This window comes from Pteronotus mesoamericanus, unplaced genomic scaffold (assembly GCF_021234165.1).
Source record: "Pteronotus mesoamericanus isolate MK-2021 breed Mesoamerican mustached bat unplaced genomic scaffold, CSHL_Meso_final contig_35, whole genome shotgun sequence".
In the NCBI taxonomy this organism is placed as follows: domain Eukaryota; kingdom Metazoa; phylum Chordata; class Mammalia; order Chiroptera; family Mormoopidae; genus Pteronotus; species Pteronotus mesoamericanus.
Window position 1 is genome coordinate 1562461 of NW_026555139.1, and position 6823 is coordinate 1569283.

Here is a 6823-nt window from a genome sequence, read left to right on the forward strand (position 1 = left end):
CAGTACTATTTGTTTATTCTTTCCTTTATATCCCTTGCTGTATGGGATGTGAAAATATTGCTGTGTGGGATATCTGCAATTCTCCTGCCTATGTTTTCCTCTATGACTCTTAGGGTGTTGTGACTTATATTTAAGTCTTTTATCCCTCTTGAGTTTATTTTTGTGTATGGTATAAGTTAGTGGCCCAGTATCATTTCTTTGCATGTACTTGTCCTGATCTCCCAACACCATATATTGAAGAGGATATTTTTACTCCATTTTATGTTCCTGCCTCCTTTGTCAAATATTAACAGACATTATTGACATAGGTTTATTTCTGGGCTCACTGTTCTGCTCCAATACATCTGTTCTTATGCCAGTACCAGACTGTTTTGATTACAGTGGCCTTGTAATATAGTTTGATATCAGGTACTGTGATCCCTCCTTTGTATTTCTTTCTCAAAATTTCTGGGGTCATTTATGGTTTCCTATACATTTTTGAAATATTTGTTTTAAATCTGTGAAATAATATCATCAGCATTTTGATAAGATTGTGTTGAATATATAGATTGCTTTGGGTAGTATGGGCATTTTAATGACATTAGTACTTCCAATCCATGGACATGCTATATGCTTCCATTTACTTGTATCTTCCTTAATTTCTTTCTTCAGTGATCTGTATTTTTCTGAGAACAGGTATTTTACCTCTTACTTAAGTTTACTCCTAAGCATTTTATTTTATTTTTTGCTGTAGTAAATGGGATTTTTTTTTCCTAATTCATGTTTCTGATATTTTGTTGTTGGTGTACAAAAATGCCTTTCATTTCTGAATGTTGACTTTGTATCCTGTTGTTTTGCCTAATTCATTTATTAGGTCGAGTAGTGTTTTGGTGGAGTCCATAGGGTTTTCTGCATACACTATCATGTCATCTGCAAACAGTGACTTTATTTCCTGCTTTCCAATTTGTATGCCTTCTATTTATTTTTCTTGTCTGATTTCTGTGGCTAGAATTTCCAATATTGTGTTGAACAGAAGTAGTCAAAGTGGACACCCTTGTCTTGTTCCTGATCTTACTGGACAAGCTTTTAGTTTTTGCCCATTGAATATGATATTGATTATAGGTTTCTCATGTATTGCCTTTATTATATTGAAGTTTGCTCCCACTACCCACTTTGCTGAGTGTTTTTATTATAAACAGGTGCTGTACTATATCAAATGCTTTTTCAGCATCTATTGATATGATCATGTGTTTTTTCTTTTATATTGTTCATATGATGTATTACATTTATTGATATACATATATTGTACCACCCTTGCATCTGTGGAATGAGTCCCACTTAATTATGGTGTATGAAATTTTTACTGTATTTCATATTAATCCCTTTTTTTAAAAGTTAACATAAATTTATAGCAAAAAAAGAGCCTGAACTTTATTTTTTAATTATATTTTATTTATTATGCTATTAGAGTTGTCTCAATATACTGACTTTGCCCCCATCCACCCAGCACCTGCCACTTGTTCAGGCAATCCCCATACCATTGTTCAGGTACATGGGTCATGTGTATCAGTTCTTTGGCTACTCCATTTCCTATATTGAACTTTACATCCTGATGACTATTCTGTAACTATCTATTTGTAATTCTTAATCCCCTCACCTCTTCATCCATTCCCCTACTCCATCCCTTGCATCTGGAAATCATCAAAGTGCTCTCCATGTCCACGGTTCTGTCTCTGTCTTTCTTATTTTCTTAGTGTGTTTTTCAGATCCAGTTTTTGATAGGTATGATTTTATTGCCATTTTATTATTTCTAGTTTTGATCTTTTTCTTAAATAAGTCCCTTAAATGTTTCATAAAATAATGATTTGGTAATGATGAATTCCTTTAGCTTCTTCTTGTCTGAGAAGCTCCTTATTTGCCTTTCAATATTAAATGATACTTTTTCTGGATAGAGCAATCTTGGCTGTAAGTCCCTGCTTTTTATGACTTTGAATATTTCTTGCCAATCCCTTCTAGCCTGCAGTTTCTTTTGAGAAATCAGCTGACAGTTTTATGGAGATGGCCCTGTAGATAACTAACTGCTTTTCTCTTGCTGCTTTTAAGTTTCTCTCTTTAACCTTTGGCATTTTAATTATGATGTGTCTTGGCATGGGCCTTTTTACATCCATCTTGTTTAGGAGTGTCTATGTTTCCTGGACTTGCATGTCTGTTTCCATCACCAAATTAAGGAAGTTTTCTTTCATTATTTTTTCTAATGGATTTTCAATTTTTTGCTCTTTCTTTTCTCCTTCTGACACCCTTATAATGCAAATTGGAATTCTTGAAGTTGTCCCAAAGACTGCTGACATTACCCTCATTTTGCGGGTTCTTTTTTTCTTCTTATTCTGCTTGGTTGTTTTTTGCTTCCTCATGTTCTAAATTATTGATTTGATTCTAATCTTCATCTACTCTACTGTTTTTCCCCCCTGTAAATTGTTCTTTATTTCAAATAGAATATCCTTAATTTCTGACTGGATATTTTTTATTCTGTTGAGGTCCTTGCTGAGTTCTTTCAGCATCCTTAAAACCAGTGTTTTGAACTCTATCTCTGATAGATTACTTATTTCCATTTTGTTTAGTTCTTTTCCTGGAGTTTTGATCTGTTCTTTCATTTGTGCCATGTTCTTCTTTCTCCTCTTTTTGGCATCCTCCCTGTGTTTGTGTCAGTATTAGGTAGAGCTGCTTTGCCTCTGTGTCTTGGCAGCATGACCTAATGTAGTAGGTGTCCTGTAGGGTCCAATGTGACAACCCCTCATATGACCCTAGCTGTGTACCCAAGGTGTACCCTTCATGTAAGCTGAGTATACTCTCCTCTTGTAGTTGATCCTTAATTGCTCTTGGCGGCTCAGTTGCAGGGGTTTACCCAGGGAAGTCAGCTGCTAGGACCAGCATGACCAGTGATCACCAACCTCTCTGCCTTCTACAAATGATCAGCTATTCATAGGCAGCATGGTGGTTCTCTGATGTGGCCTGTAGCTGTGCACTTGGTGCACAGACTCTGGGGTTTCCTGGGTGGTGCAGGCCAAGTTCAGCCCCACCTATGTTCTGCCCAGCGCCACCCTGCATGAGTTATAAAACAATCTCATATGGCTGCTATTTGTACTGGGGCTCGAGATTCCCAGGCAAAACCAAGCTGTGAATCTAGACTGGCTGCTGCTAGTGACAGACCTTAGGAAAAAGGGGTCACTTAGAAAAAGTACAGGAGCTGGGGGCTCACTGAGGCTAATGGTTTCAGGCTTAAGGGGCTTTAGGAGTTGTGAAGCATGAGCCAAGACCAGCCATTCATATGGAAATATCAATGGAGTAGGTCCGTAAGTTGGGTGCAATAGAGCCTCCGGGGATATCCATGGTGGTGTAAACAATGTTAGCCAAGTTGATGGAATCTCAGATATACTACATATCTGTTTGCTCTCTGGCTCTGTGGGGAGATGGTTCAGAAAAGGACAATGGCCTGTGTCCACTTTTCTGTCTGGGATACAGATGTTTTCCAGCTCTTGCCTTTATGCCAGGCACTTCAGTTCCTCTCTGTATGCCAATGATGCCTTTGACGGTGCTGGAACTCAGAAGGATTAATTCTGAGTAAGTCTATATGTGGATTCTTTAAGAATTGCTTGGGGCTCCAGAATTTCTTTCACTGACTCAATCCCCACTGGTTTTTGAAACCAGAAATTATGGGGACTTATCTTCTTGGCACTGGAACCCTGGGCTCGGGGTCCTGGTGTGGACCTGGGACTCCTATTCCTAAGGTATCCTTCCTGAATTTTTATCTACCATATGTGGATGTGGGACCAATCTATTCTGCATCTGTGTCCCTCCTACCAGTCTGGATAGATGTGGTTTCTTTAATTCTGTAGTTGTTGGGCTTCCATTCAATTTGATTTCTGATGGTTCTGAGTTATGGTTGTTCTATATTTTAGTTGTAATTTTGATGTGCTTGTGCAAAGAGGCTAGCCATGTTTACCTGTGCTGCCATCTTGACTGGAAGTCAAAACAGTTTTTGAACCTGCACTTTAGTAACAGTTTGAATAATTGGTGGCAGTAATAGCAACAGGAAAATATTTGATTTAGTTGATTTTTGGTGGTGGTTGGTTTGCTAGTCCCACAGTGATGGCAGTTGCACATTTTTTTTTTAAAGGAAAAAAGAAGCAGCTGGAGGATTGATTCTCCCAGCTACAACCTTTTGCAAACCAAAGATCTAGGGATCTTCACATCACCCAAATATCTCATAAATGCATACTTTTGAATGATGTTTAGTGTTCAAACATAAGTGTGACAAAAACTGCCAAGGAAGAATCTTGTATACTCAAACAGAGCAGCATGTTTGTCTCCAAGGGACTTTTCATTTTGAAGACATGTACTGGTTTCCTTGTTGAATCTTGTTAGGGATTAAAGTGGGTATGATTCAATTTAAAGTTTTTATTATTTTTTTATTTTTTATTTTTTAATTTTATTTTAATTTATTTTTTCAAATACATTTGTCTCTGCCTACCCCCTACCACTTTCCCTTGCCCCTCCCTCCTTCCCTCCCTCAGCTCTTCCCCTTTGGTTTTGTCCATGAGTCCTTGCTATATGATCCTTGGCTTTCCCCTTCCCTTCCTTTTCCCCACCCACCCCGCTTCCCTCTTGTCTCTGTTGATTTCTTTTCCTTTCAGTGTTGCTGGTCTTATTTTCCTTGCATCTTTGTATTGTTGGTTAGGTTCCGCTTATAGGTGAGATCATATGGTATTTGTCTTTCGCCCCCTGGCTTATTTCACTTAGCATGATGCTCTCCAGTTCCATCCATGCTGTCGCGACGTTTAGTAGTTCTTTTTTTCTTTCTGCTGCATATTATTCCATTGTGTATATGTACCATAACTTTTTGATCCAATCATCTACTGATGGGCATTTAGGTTGCTTCCAACACTTGGCTATTGTAAATTGTGCTGCTATGAACATTGGGGTGCATAGGTTCTTTTGTATTGGCGTTTTGGTGTTCTTAGGGTATAGTCCCAGCAGGGGAATCTGGATCAAAAGGCAGTTCCATTTTCAGCTTTTTGAGGAAATTCCACACTGCTTTCCACAGTGGCTGCAGCAGTCTGCATTCCCACCAACAGTGTACTAGGGTTCCCTTTTCTCCACAGCCTCGCCAGTACCTGTTGTTTGTGGATCTGTTTGTGATGGCCATTCTGACTGGTGTGAGGTGGTACCTCCTGGTGGTTTTGATCTGCATTTCTCTGATGCCTAGTGATGCTGAGCATCCTTTCAAATGCTTCTGGGCCCTCTGTATGTCTTCCTTGGAAAAGTGTCTGCCCAGGTCCTTTGCCCATTTTTTTGATTGGATCATTTGTCTTCTTGGAGTGGAGTCGAGTGAGTTCTTTATATATCTTGGAGATCAAACTTGTGTCTGATGTATCATTAGCGAATATATTTTCCCATATGGTTGTTGCAATAGCAGTTAAAGCTTTTCTTTCATGAGTTGAGTCTTTTTTTTCTTACAGAAGAATTTATGTTTACTGCAAACAAAAACAAAACAAAAAATAGAGGGAAAGAGGGAAAATGGTCAGAAGCACAGTATGTAAGGCTAAGAATTTAAAAACAACTTACATTCTGCCCTAATAGCAGCTTAATTATTAGGAAAAAATGAACATTTCTCTCTCTGCCAGAGCTAAAGGATATTTTTGCAGATGCGATGAGCAAAATTTGGGAAATTTGTTAGTGTGAAGAAAAGCTTGGTGGATCATTACTGCAGACTTTGGGTCCCTGGTGTTTTGGACCAGTATCTACTGCATGGCCTTGCAAAACTTATGACTTCTAACACAAGGTTCCTCTGTAGATGGGCTGGGAGATAACTTTTTTTCTGACTTGGTAGGCATTTTCAGGCCTCCAAGTTTTTTTCCAACGGAGCCAATAGGTTGCACATAATCTACACTGCATATTAATTGGGCCCCAAGAGTACCATTGATAAGACTCTGGAGCAGAACAGCTCTCACAGACTTACCCTAAGAGGAGATTTAGTGGTTGGAACATGGTCCCCTCAGCTCCATTCACAACACCAGGTTTGCCATTGCTGATGGATATTTGATTAGAATTTAAATTGCTATAAGATGGGATATATGATTGTTTCAGTTTACTCTTAGCTTCTGCTGCTCTCAGACATTTATGCTGCATGCATCTGTCTGTGCTCTTCCATATGTATTAATTAATATTCAGTGATGCTAGTTAGTGATTTCCAAGACAGAAAATCTTGATATGTATAGTCGAATTCTTTGCCATATTTTTAAAGTACCTCTTCAAATGAACTGACTTCAGAGGCTGACCATTCTTCCATTTCACCTCTGCATAAAACAGTTCCTCCAAGTGTCATTAAGTTGCTAAATGAACTGCTCAGATCATAGTTGTGGCTATACAGTGTACCTATAGCATGGGACAGGGTGATGTCTCAAGAAGTGACAGCTGCACTCATATGCAAACACATTAGCAACCCTTTCCCCTAATTTCTAATAATAATATCCTATAAACTTTGGCTTAAATAAGACTGTGCTTTTTCCAGGTTGTGACTTTGTGATGTTGTGGTAGTGTTCTGACTTTGTTTCTCTCACGGTGGTGTTTCCTTCAGCTGGCTTCATATATCAAGTGAATGACAGCTCAGAAACAGTAAAACAGAATGCTCTCCATAAACATTATAAAAATTCAATTAGAAATTGGAAAATTCAATTGTAGTAAAAAATTCAATTATAATCAAATGAAAATGTCTATAAGCCTAGGCTTTCCAGAATTAGTGCCTTTTAGTTATATTTGTAAATACTATGGAATTTATGCAGCTGAT

At 38.3% G+C, this 6823-nt stretch overlaps 1 pseudogene; it reads right to left on the minus strand.

Moving 5' to 3' along the window:
• Positions 1 to 5578: 5578 nt before the first annotated feature.
• Positions 5579 to 6472, minus strand: LOC129073193 (metastasis-associated protein MTA3-like; annotated as a pseudogene).
• Between the last annotated feature and the right edge of the window lie 351 nt (positions 6473 to 6823).